This window comes from Mixophyes fleayi, chromosome 1 (assembly GCF_038048845.1).
Source record: "Mixophyes fleayi isolate aMixFle1 chromosome 1, aMixFle1.hap1, whole genome shotgun sequence".
NCBI classification, from domain to species: domain Eukaryota; kingdom Metazoa; phylum Chordata; class Amphibia; order Anura; family Limnodynastidae; genus Mixophyes; species Mixophyes fleayi.
Window position 1 is genome coordinate 274,076,213 of NC_134402.1, and position 9,500 is coordinate 274,085,712.

Here is a 9,500-nt window from a genome sequence, read left to right on the forward strand (position 1 = left end):
TCTATAAGGAATAATTGATTTAGTGTGCAAAGTATCAAAGTATCAGGTATAATAGAGTCCTTGATAGCTCAATGTATTATTGTCCCAACCACTTAGGAGATCCAATTTCCTCCAATGGACCTTTTCTGGTAATAACACAGTCACAAGTATAAGTATAAAAGTAAATCTTCTTTACCGTCCTGTTCATTGCACAAGTGTAAAAGAGTTTAAAAGGAAGGACCCGGGTCCTCAAATATATTAGTATTATTTGAATAGTATTATGATATCTTATTTCTTCAGTGATTTTGTCTTGTAAAAGATTTTGACCTTACGCGTTTCTCCGTATTACAATTAGCAGTTTCATCAAAGGTATAAAGCGGCTTGAGAATCCAATAAGAACAACTTTTCCCTAATTTGTACAAGTGTATTCATACATTTGCAAATCTACAGTATTAAACAAAACTTCCCCATTCACTTAAAATCGCATTAATATTTGGATGGAATCAATTAATAGACTAAACGAAATAATCTACAGGCAAAAATATAAAAAGAAATAATCAACATTGGACCCTCAATGGTAGAGATAAAAAGCAACATGAACTGCCTCTACATTCATTGAAGATTTTACTCTTTCACACTGGATTTAGACTAAAATGTGTAAATTATTTCAGTGACTCCTATGACATAGGGTATCTAAGATCTATAAAATTCTATTACAGTACAAGCAACCACATCCATTTTTTGCAGTTATTTGCAAACTGCCTGAAATCTTTCTAGGAGGGATTCCAAGTGATTTGCCATGAACTTAGTCTGAAGATGTTCTAGCTGACGAAGCAGACCATCTGTGCCACTTAATCTTTCAAGTTTTAATTATTGTTTTCTTCCATTACTGACAATGCCTTAAATATCTGTTCAAAGTCCTGCTGTAGACTTCAGCAGGTCCCTTGCGGGCTGATTAGCATGTCCCCAACAATTGTTTAATGATTAATGCTTCAATAGCTGATGTTTTTGAAATGCTGTGAAAATACATAAAGTTGCTGTAAAGGATCAAAGAAGGCAGCAGCTTATTTACAGCTCCCAATTGCACATTTCTTTCCTTAGCTCAGAGAATATGCCAGAAAATATGCCAAGCATGGCATATAGATAACAAGTACGTTTATTTGTCCCCGGTCACTACCACTATAGGCATCGGGGACATTATTGGCATAGTCATATGGCTGTCCTAGCGAGTTATTGATGTTGACATATCAAGAAGTGATTCAGCTGGCTATTCAGATCTATGGCCAGAATTTGGCATGAAGCATATAAAATATTTCACAGGGAGGTTTGTATTTCCATCACATTTTAAAAAATAAATAGCATTTTATTTTTTAATGTTATAAAAGCTAAATTAGACAAATATAGATTATACTCATGATTATTTTCAAGCATTTGGTATGCACCTACAAATATATACTTAAGTATATTTCCCTATTTCTCACATTTGATACCTTTTCTATCTAGTTTAGGGCAATTATACGAGCTAGAAATAAATGGCTGTATTTTTGTAACTTTTTTAAACACATTTTTCAAAATTGTATTTTCTTATTAGAATGTCTCCCAGTAGGTTTACTTTTTGGAAATGTATCTAATTTTGCAGCAACTATTCCTGTTAACTTGTTTAATTTCCCAGCTCAAATTTTTTATAATGTAAAATCTAACCTGGTTCAGTAGGTTTCTTATTTGCAGGAGGTCTCTGGGGATCCTGTGACCAAGGGGATGAGGGATACAGGATCCAAACACCTGTATATGCTTCACACAATTCTATTAAATAAATTGCAGAAATGATCAAATTTTTTGCCAAAATAAGTTATTGTGCTAGCATACCACAATTTAAAGTAGAGCCGAGCAATATTGGGAATGCCACTATTTAAATTAACACTAATGGGTAAATATTTCTTAAGTTTTACCTCTTTGATGATCTACTTAACAACTTTTTAGCAACTTTGCCAGCCATTACTTGTATACTTGCTCACATGCAGTAAACCAGAGCTACGGGGCCTTTTTCATTAAGGCACGCAGAATGAACGTATACATATGCACATCCATATTCAAAAAGGATATTTTTTCTGAATGAACTCATCACTTCCTTCTGCCTCCAGTTTCACCTATATGCTGTTGACAGTCAACTCTACCTCTCTTCTCCTGATGTTTCCCCTGCCCTCCTTTCTTGTGCTTCCAATTACCTCTCTGCTACCTCCTACTGTATGTCCTCATGTTTCCTCAAAATTAAAATAGCCAAAACAGAATACATTGTCATCCCTACTTCTAGATCTTTATCCACCCCTGACCTTCTATCACAGTCAACAATACCATCATCTCATCTGTTCCCCAACTCTGCTGCCTGGGTGTCTCTCTCAACTCCTCTCTCTTCTTTGCCTCTCACAAATCTATTGTCCTATCCTGCCTGTTCCATCTATGTAACATTGCTTGCATCGGCCCTTCCTATTCCTGATTGGCACCAAAATTATTATCCATGCACTAATCATTTCCTGCCTTGACAATTGTAATCTTCTCCTCACGAGTATTCCCCACTCCTATCCTGCTCCCTTTCACTCTATATTTAACGTGGCTGCTAGACTTACCTCTCTTTCATGCCACTCTTCTTCTATCTACCTAGTCTTACACTGGCTCCCCTTCCCCTACAGAATCCTCTTCAAAATTCTCACCCTCACCTACAAGGCCCATCCCCACTGCACCGCTCCATACATCTCCATACACACTCCCTCCCATATTCTGCCCTCGGCCAATGACCATCGCCTCTCCTCCCCAATGATCACCACATCCCACTCCCAAATCCAAGATTACTCCTAGGCTGCCCCCTCCACTGGAACAAACTCCCTTGTTCTATTAGACTCCCCCTAGTCTGTGGAACTTCAAATGGGCTCACCAATTCTTAAAAGTCTACCAGTCATCTGCCTATCCATCTCTCTATGCTTGATTACCTCATCCTCTCTCATCATCCCTCCCTCACTGCGCTCCTCTTACTCTGACCCCCTCCCTACTTGCTAACTCCCCATGTGTCTGCTGTCTGTTTTCCTCTCTTTAGTTTGTAAGATCTTGCAAGAAGGAACTTCCTGTCTCTCTACTTATTACTACTGCTCCAGATACTCTGGTACTAGCTATGCATAGGGCTTTTGGTGTTTTAGTGGTACTCGTTTATTGTTTTGTGCTATTATACCTTGTATAAGCTATTGCTTGTATTCTGTACGGTGCTGCGTGACACTTTGTGGTGCCTTATAAAAAAAGCATAATAATAATAATAATAATAATAATAATCATCTACCAAAAATCCATACAAATCTACAGAGTATAAATTTTATTCTCAAGCACAATTATTTCTGGTCCAAGGACCAGTTCTATTTATCAGAGTTCTAAATCAGAGTTACCACCATGCGAACCAGATTCACTCCTAGTTACACTAATCTCTTCATGAGCAAGTGGGAAAGCGAGACTATCAGGATCCATTTGGGCGGTGTAACAAATCTGGTTCTCTGGCATAGGTATATTAATGACATCTATCTTATAAGGAAAGGAGATGAGCATTCTCTCCTTAATTTCAGCAATCAACTTAATCACAACCCATATCATCTCAAATGTACCACTAAACACAGCAAAACAGCCATAGGGGTAAATGTATCAAGCTGAGAGTTTTCTGGCGGGTTTGAAAAGTAGAGATGTTGCCTATAGCAACCAATCAGATTCTAGCTATCATTTTGTAGGATGTACTAAATAAATGATAGCTAGAATCTGATTGGTTTTTCAAGCCCGCCGGAAAACTCTCAGCTTGATACATTTACCCCCTAGAGTTTATAGACTTGGAAAGCTATATACATGAAAACAAGTTGGAATCCAAAACTTACCATAAGCAAGATTTTATGTAAATAATTTGAGAATACAGGGTGATCACCTAAAATAACAGTTCATGGAGAAATTTTAAGATCAAACTTCATTAGAAAAATACCTTAAAAAAAAACAGAGAACATGAACAGAAAGTGAGAGTGAAATTAAGGACTTTTTCATTACTAAGTATGATAACTCATCTTTTATAGTGAAAAACATCCTTAAGAAAACCTGGAAGGTCATTTTACAAGATGAGGACATAAAACAAATCTTGTTTAGAAATACCCCCAACCTTAAGACAAAACTATTAAAGAACCACATCAAACCAAAATATATGAACCAAACATTCATAACTTTTACGAAAAGATCATCTGGACCTTCACCATTGTGGATATTGTATTAGCTGCACAACATTCAAATAAAAAATAACAAGCCCTCATTTGTATTCAGATCTACAGTAACAAGTTTGTTCCATACAATAACAGATTTCCAAAACTTTGACATTAAAAAGGTAGTTTATATTCTAGAGTGCCCTTGTCATTGCAATATGTAGGCTGAACAATTAGACCTCTGAGAATCAGATTAGGAGAACATATTAGAAATATCAAACAGGGACTAGATACTCACAGCCTTTCCACCATAACAAACAGGTGCCTAATAGTGATCCATCTTCCCTAAAAGTTTTCAGCTACACAGAAAGCACAAAGGAATTTGTAGGGGCGGAGATTTCACAAAGGCTATTAATCTCACTGAGACCAGATGGATTTACAAGCTCAAAACCTCAACCCTAAGAGGTTTAAACATAGATTTTGGGGGTCTGGAGTTGCCTTAGAGGCTGATTTAGAATTTAGAAGTCTATGTCGGCCAATCTTTTCATCATGATGCTTACAGCCATACCATCCTGCAATTGCCCAACTCCATCTTAACTTATAAGCAATACAAGGTTGGGCTAGGTAAGTACCATGCTTGAAAGGACTCGTTAATACTTAGTGAGGTAAACGCTAAAATTATAGTGCACAACTGTTTTCTTTATTTGTGGGATGTGCGAGGAATCCACGACTTGGGTTCTCCCTCATCCTTACCACCAGTTCAGTTCACTAATTTTTCTCTTTATGTTAATATTCCAATTTGGAGCTTACAATATTTCAATTGATGTACTGACACTTTTTAACTATTCTGGTCCAGTCATACGATTAACATATAGTTTTCTCCGTATTTCAATTAATCATACACCCCTCCATTTTATGTCTTCCTGTTTATATTGCCTTTATTTTTATTTTTATCATATTTATTAATCATTAAGACTAGAAGATATTTGAATTCTGTTTTTTCATTTCTTTCAAAGAACCTTTGATACAAGGTTTATGCTGCAATTATGGAGCCCATTATCCACTAATAGTCAGAACATTATCATTTAATTACCAATTAGTGTTCAATGAACATTGGGCTTTGCCGTCTATTATTGTTATCATTCTTGGAGTATATTCAGAATGCTGTATGCTGTTAAAACATTGGATGCCTCAAATGCCATCATTCTAATATCTCCATGTGTGCAGTTTTGAGTGTCTAATGATATGCACAATATGGATAATCCTTGTCAAACACAACACCTCTGGTACCATGCAGTTGTATATTCCCTATCCTATCCCAATGCAACTAGGACCTCATCCTTATGTACCAATTATTTACTTTATAAAGAATCTCATAGGAAGAATTAAGACCTGGACACTTTCATTACCAATAACACACCATTGAACTCATCCATATCAGTTAGAGTTTATCATATTCATTACATCACAGTGTGGTGTTTTACATATGTTCAATTAACCAGCATAGATTGATTTAATCATCTGCGGACCCTTTGTAGCGCCTTATAAATTAAAGATAATAATAATAATAATAATAATAATAATAATAACAACAATAATATATGTTACATGGACATTCAAGTTAGCAGTTGTTTCTTTCACTTTTATTATGTTCATCATCAGTTTCTGTCTATTAGAGTATCCTCAGTTGTGATTTATTGTGAACGTTGCCGCTAGTGTATTTACTTTATCTGTAACCTAGCAACATGAGACAACATCCGACAAATGCATCCGGCTACCTAGCAGCATGTGTCAAATCTGGAAAACACATCTGGCATTTACTGCTTACATATGAAGGACAAACATTACTTCTGATTATTCTTCCCATTACCCTTGAAGAAGTCACATCACGTGACAAAACATGTTGGGACCACTTCCTTCTCATATCCACCAGACCTTACAGCTTGCGTTTAAACGCAGAATGCACACCGTTTTGAAATACACGCTGTTTAGCATCTAATATATGGACAGATTTTGGAAACTCACTTGCTCACAGCCTTTGTTTATCATCTGGGAAGTATCTGGGACATTATATCTGTCTTTTGCTTTTAACAATACAAATATAGTGTTCTTATTTAAAACACTTTTGTAATTTTTTGGGCATTCAATTCTTTTCCCTGATGTTTCAGGATCGATTCCAGTATTATTTTTGGTCTGTTTTGTTCTGTTTTTATTAGTTTCATTTATTTTCATGTCACACACACACATGCACACCTAGGACATTTTCAGTGTCCAGAGCACATGTCAAGCAAGCTCTGTGATTTGGAATCTTAAAGACACCAGGAGAACAAATGCAGAAGCACTGTTTCACCTCAAGTAGGTACTGTTTCTTCCATTTTTTAGAGTCTTTTTCAGAAAAGGTGCCACAGACTATATTTCAATAATTATTGACTCTTTTCAGCATTGACCTTTCTCATTATTGATTGCTTGGACTGATTCTTTATCTTTTTCCTTTTAGCGATTGCATTAATCCCTTATTGAGAGATGTTATTACGGTACATTCTGAGATTTAGCCAAATTGCTACATTCATTAACCTATGTATTTAGCATGTTTTTGCGGTAACTTATTTAGGGCTGAATCTAACCATTTTGTATATTTGGATTACTTGTTTGTCATTTCTGTTAGGACTACTGCAGAAAAGAAGACTTCTATTTGATTTATAAAGCAGTAAAAGGCATTTGAATGTGTTTGGATTTATTAAAAATTAGCTGTGTCAAGACACTATGCTTTCTTGTGTATATGATACTACATTACATTATTACATTTTGTACAAATGTTCACTTATGCATACGCATCTGTACAAATACGTCTGGAGAGGCGGAACAGGGTTAGGCAAGCATAGGCCGAGTACAATAAGGGTGTTTTCACATAATTATTACACAATTATATGAGTGTAAGGGAATAATGTGTGATACGATTCCTTATAAAATAATGTGTGTTGAAATATATGTATTCAGATATATGATTTCTTATATGTATGCACAGATATCTTAAATTGAAAAATACAGCTATAAGCAACTCAAGTTTTGTGACATGAAGGTGATAAGATCTTTGTTACAGGAACAAGCCTTAAAGGTGATAACATCTACCTCTGCAGTCAAGATGCGAGATTGGACATATCACAAGATGTTACACTCATAAGATGTTCTAACTGTTACAACCACAACTGGCAGGTGTTTCCTCACAGAAGTGATAAACAATTTAATATATGGGCATGTTATAGGATAGGTGCTTTTTGCAATAATCAACAGAATTTTCTTGCAATGTGATCTGACTATAAAAAGCTCTTTGATTAAAGACGCATCAGCTCAGTTTATCTTGACCTCAATTGCGTATGTCATGATTTTTGGACTCCTGATCGATCAGTAAAGAACACATACGATATCTGAAGGTAGTTGGTTTCAAGGACAAGAATTGCCTTAATATTACGTGCCTTAACACGAGCATGCAGATATTTCTTGTAGATGCTAGATGGCTGGAGCAGCAGCACACAATTATGATACTGACTATCAGCAATACTATCTAGCCTCTTCTGATTGCATATTAAGCTCTCTGGCTAGTAGTGCTTAAATCATTAGTGTGGCGGTTGTATTATATGACGTTGTGGCCATCTGTTCACATAACGTATTTATCATTACCATTTGGGCTACTACATTAAAGAAGGCTCCCATTTGTTTGTTTTAAAAAAAACTTTTTATTTGTATTTTCAAGCGTAAAACATAAAACAATGAAATAACAAATCTCAGTATGGTGATAGTAGTACATGAAATAAACTATCTATATAAGAAATAATACAGAACTATCATAAATGAAATACAGACATAAAAAACAATCCAAAAACAGGCAGCATTTTGCAAAGTATCACCATCTCAGAAATATTGGAATACAGTCAAATAAAAATAAAAGCAAAACAAAACACAACAAAACAGAAAACAAAATAAAAAAACGTCCAAAGTAATGTATAAAGTGTGAAACGTCTCAAGTAATGATGTCAATAAATCAACCATGCTGAGAGTTAAGATCAAACAAATACATAGCTTAGGCATGCATGGTGTACATTCAGCCTACATCTTATTGTACCCGTGGAGGGCCACAATAGCCAAAAAAAAACCACAGTAAATGTTTAGGAGCATAAATACTGTCTCCCATTTGGTTTTTAAAGGGGAAAACAACACCACATATCCAAACTATTTCTAGCCTATTGTGGGGTATAAGTATACACACTTGTACGCCTGATGTAGGTCTGTCACTAATGCAAATGTTTTGGAGCGGATGAATGCAAATATTATTTGTTCATGTGTGTCTTCTCCAACATATGTTGGGAGTACAAATGCATCCATTGCCAAATAAGTCCCTGCATTCAAATAAAATTGTAATGATCTCATTTTAAATATTTTTTTCCTCTGTGAAATTATATTTTAATGTTTATAGACATTTTTGTGTTAAAACCTGCAGTTTTGTTAGATGCTGTTAATTTTTAATGTATTTCTTTCATAATTGCCCAGAAGAAATGGACATTATTTTAATAACTTATTAGGTCACAGAATGCTCTTATTTTGTTTTTCTAAACCCTATTGACAGCAGAAAATGTCATCTTTTGACAGAACTAAACATATGTAAATAGCAGTGAACTTTTATTGCACATAAAGTACAACTGTGTAAACATTGTTTTAACAACATTGCTTATTTGTTAATATTTTTTTCATGAAATAAACATTGCTTTCAACTATCAATTTTTTTAAACTAAATATAACTTTGACAACTTTGATTATCAATTGCTACTTTATCTTACTACTGTATTGTAAGTTTGTTTTTCCGATCATGATTTTATTCAATGAGTGACAGTGTATGTTAATTGTTAGTGAGCAAAGAGCTATATTTCAATTACCAGCTATAACTTTCCTGTGTTGACCTGTTTATTTTGCAAGCCAAATTGTTCACTAAATCCTTTGAGAATCATTAGAGCAAGAAAGTTTTTTGTTTGTGGCAGACATGGAAGCAATTCATATGCAAAGTAGAAACCTATGGAGACCATTGCCAGAAGGTAGTTCATTATAAATGCAAGTATCTTGTCTGGGTTTGTAGAAAGAATGCTACTTTTTTAATCTTTAAGTGATGATAAAATATACATTCAGAAAAGGTATATGTTATATGGGTAAATTATATTAATTATTATTGTTCTTGTTGTCTTTTATCAAAATATAATGTAATATAAATAAACATTTTTGAGTATGAAAATTGTAATGTTGATGTGTTTAAATTAAGGGAAA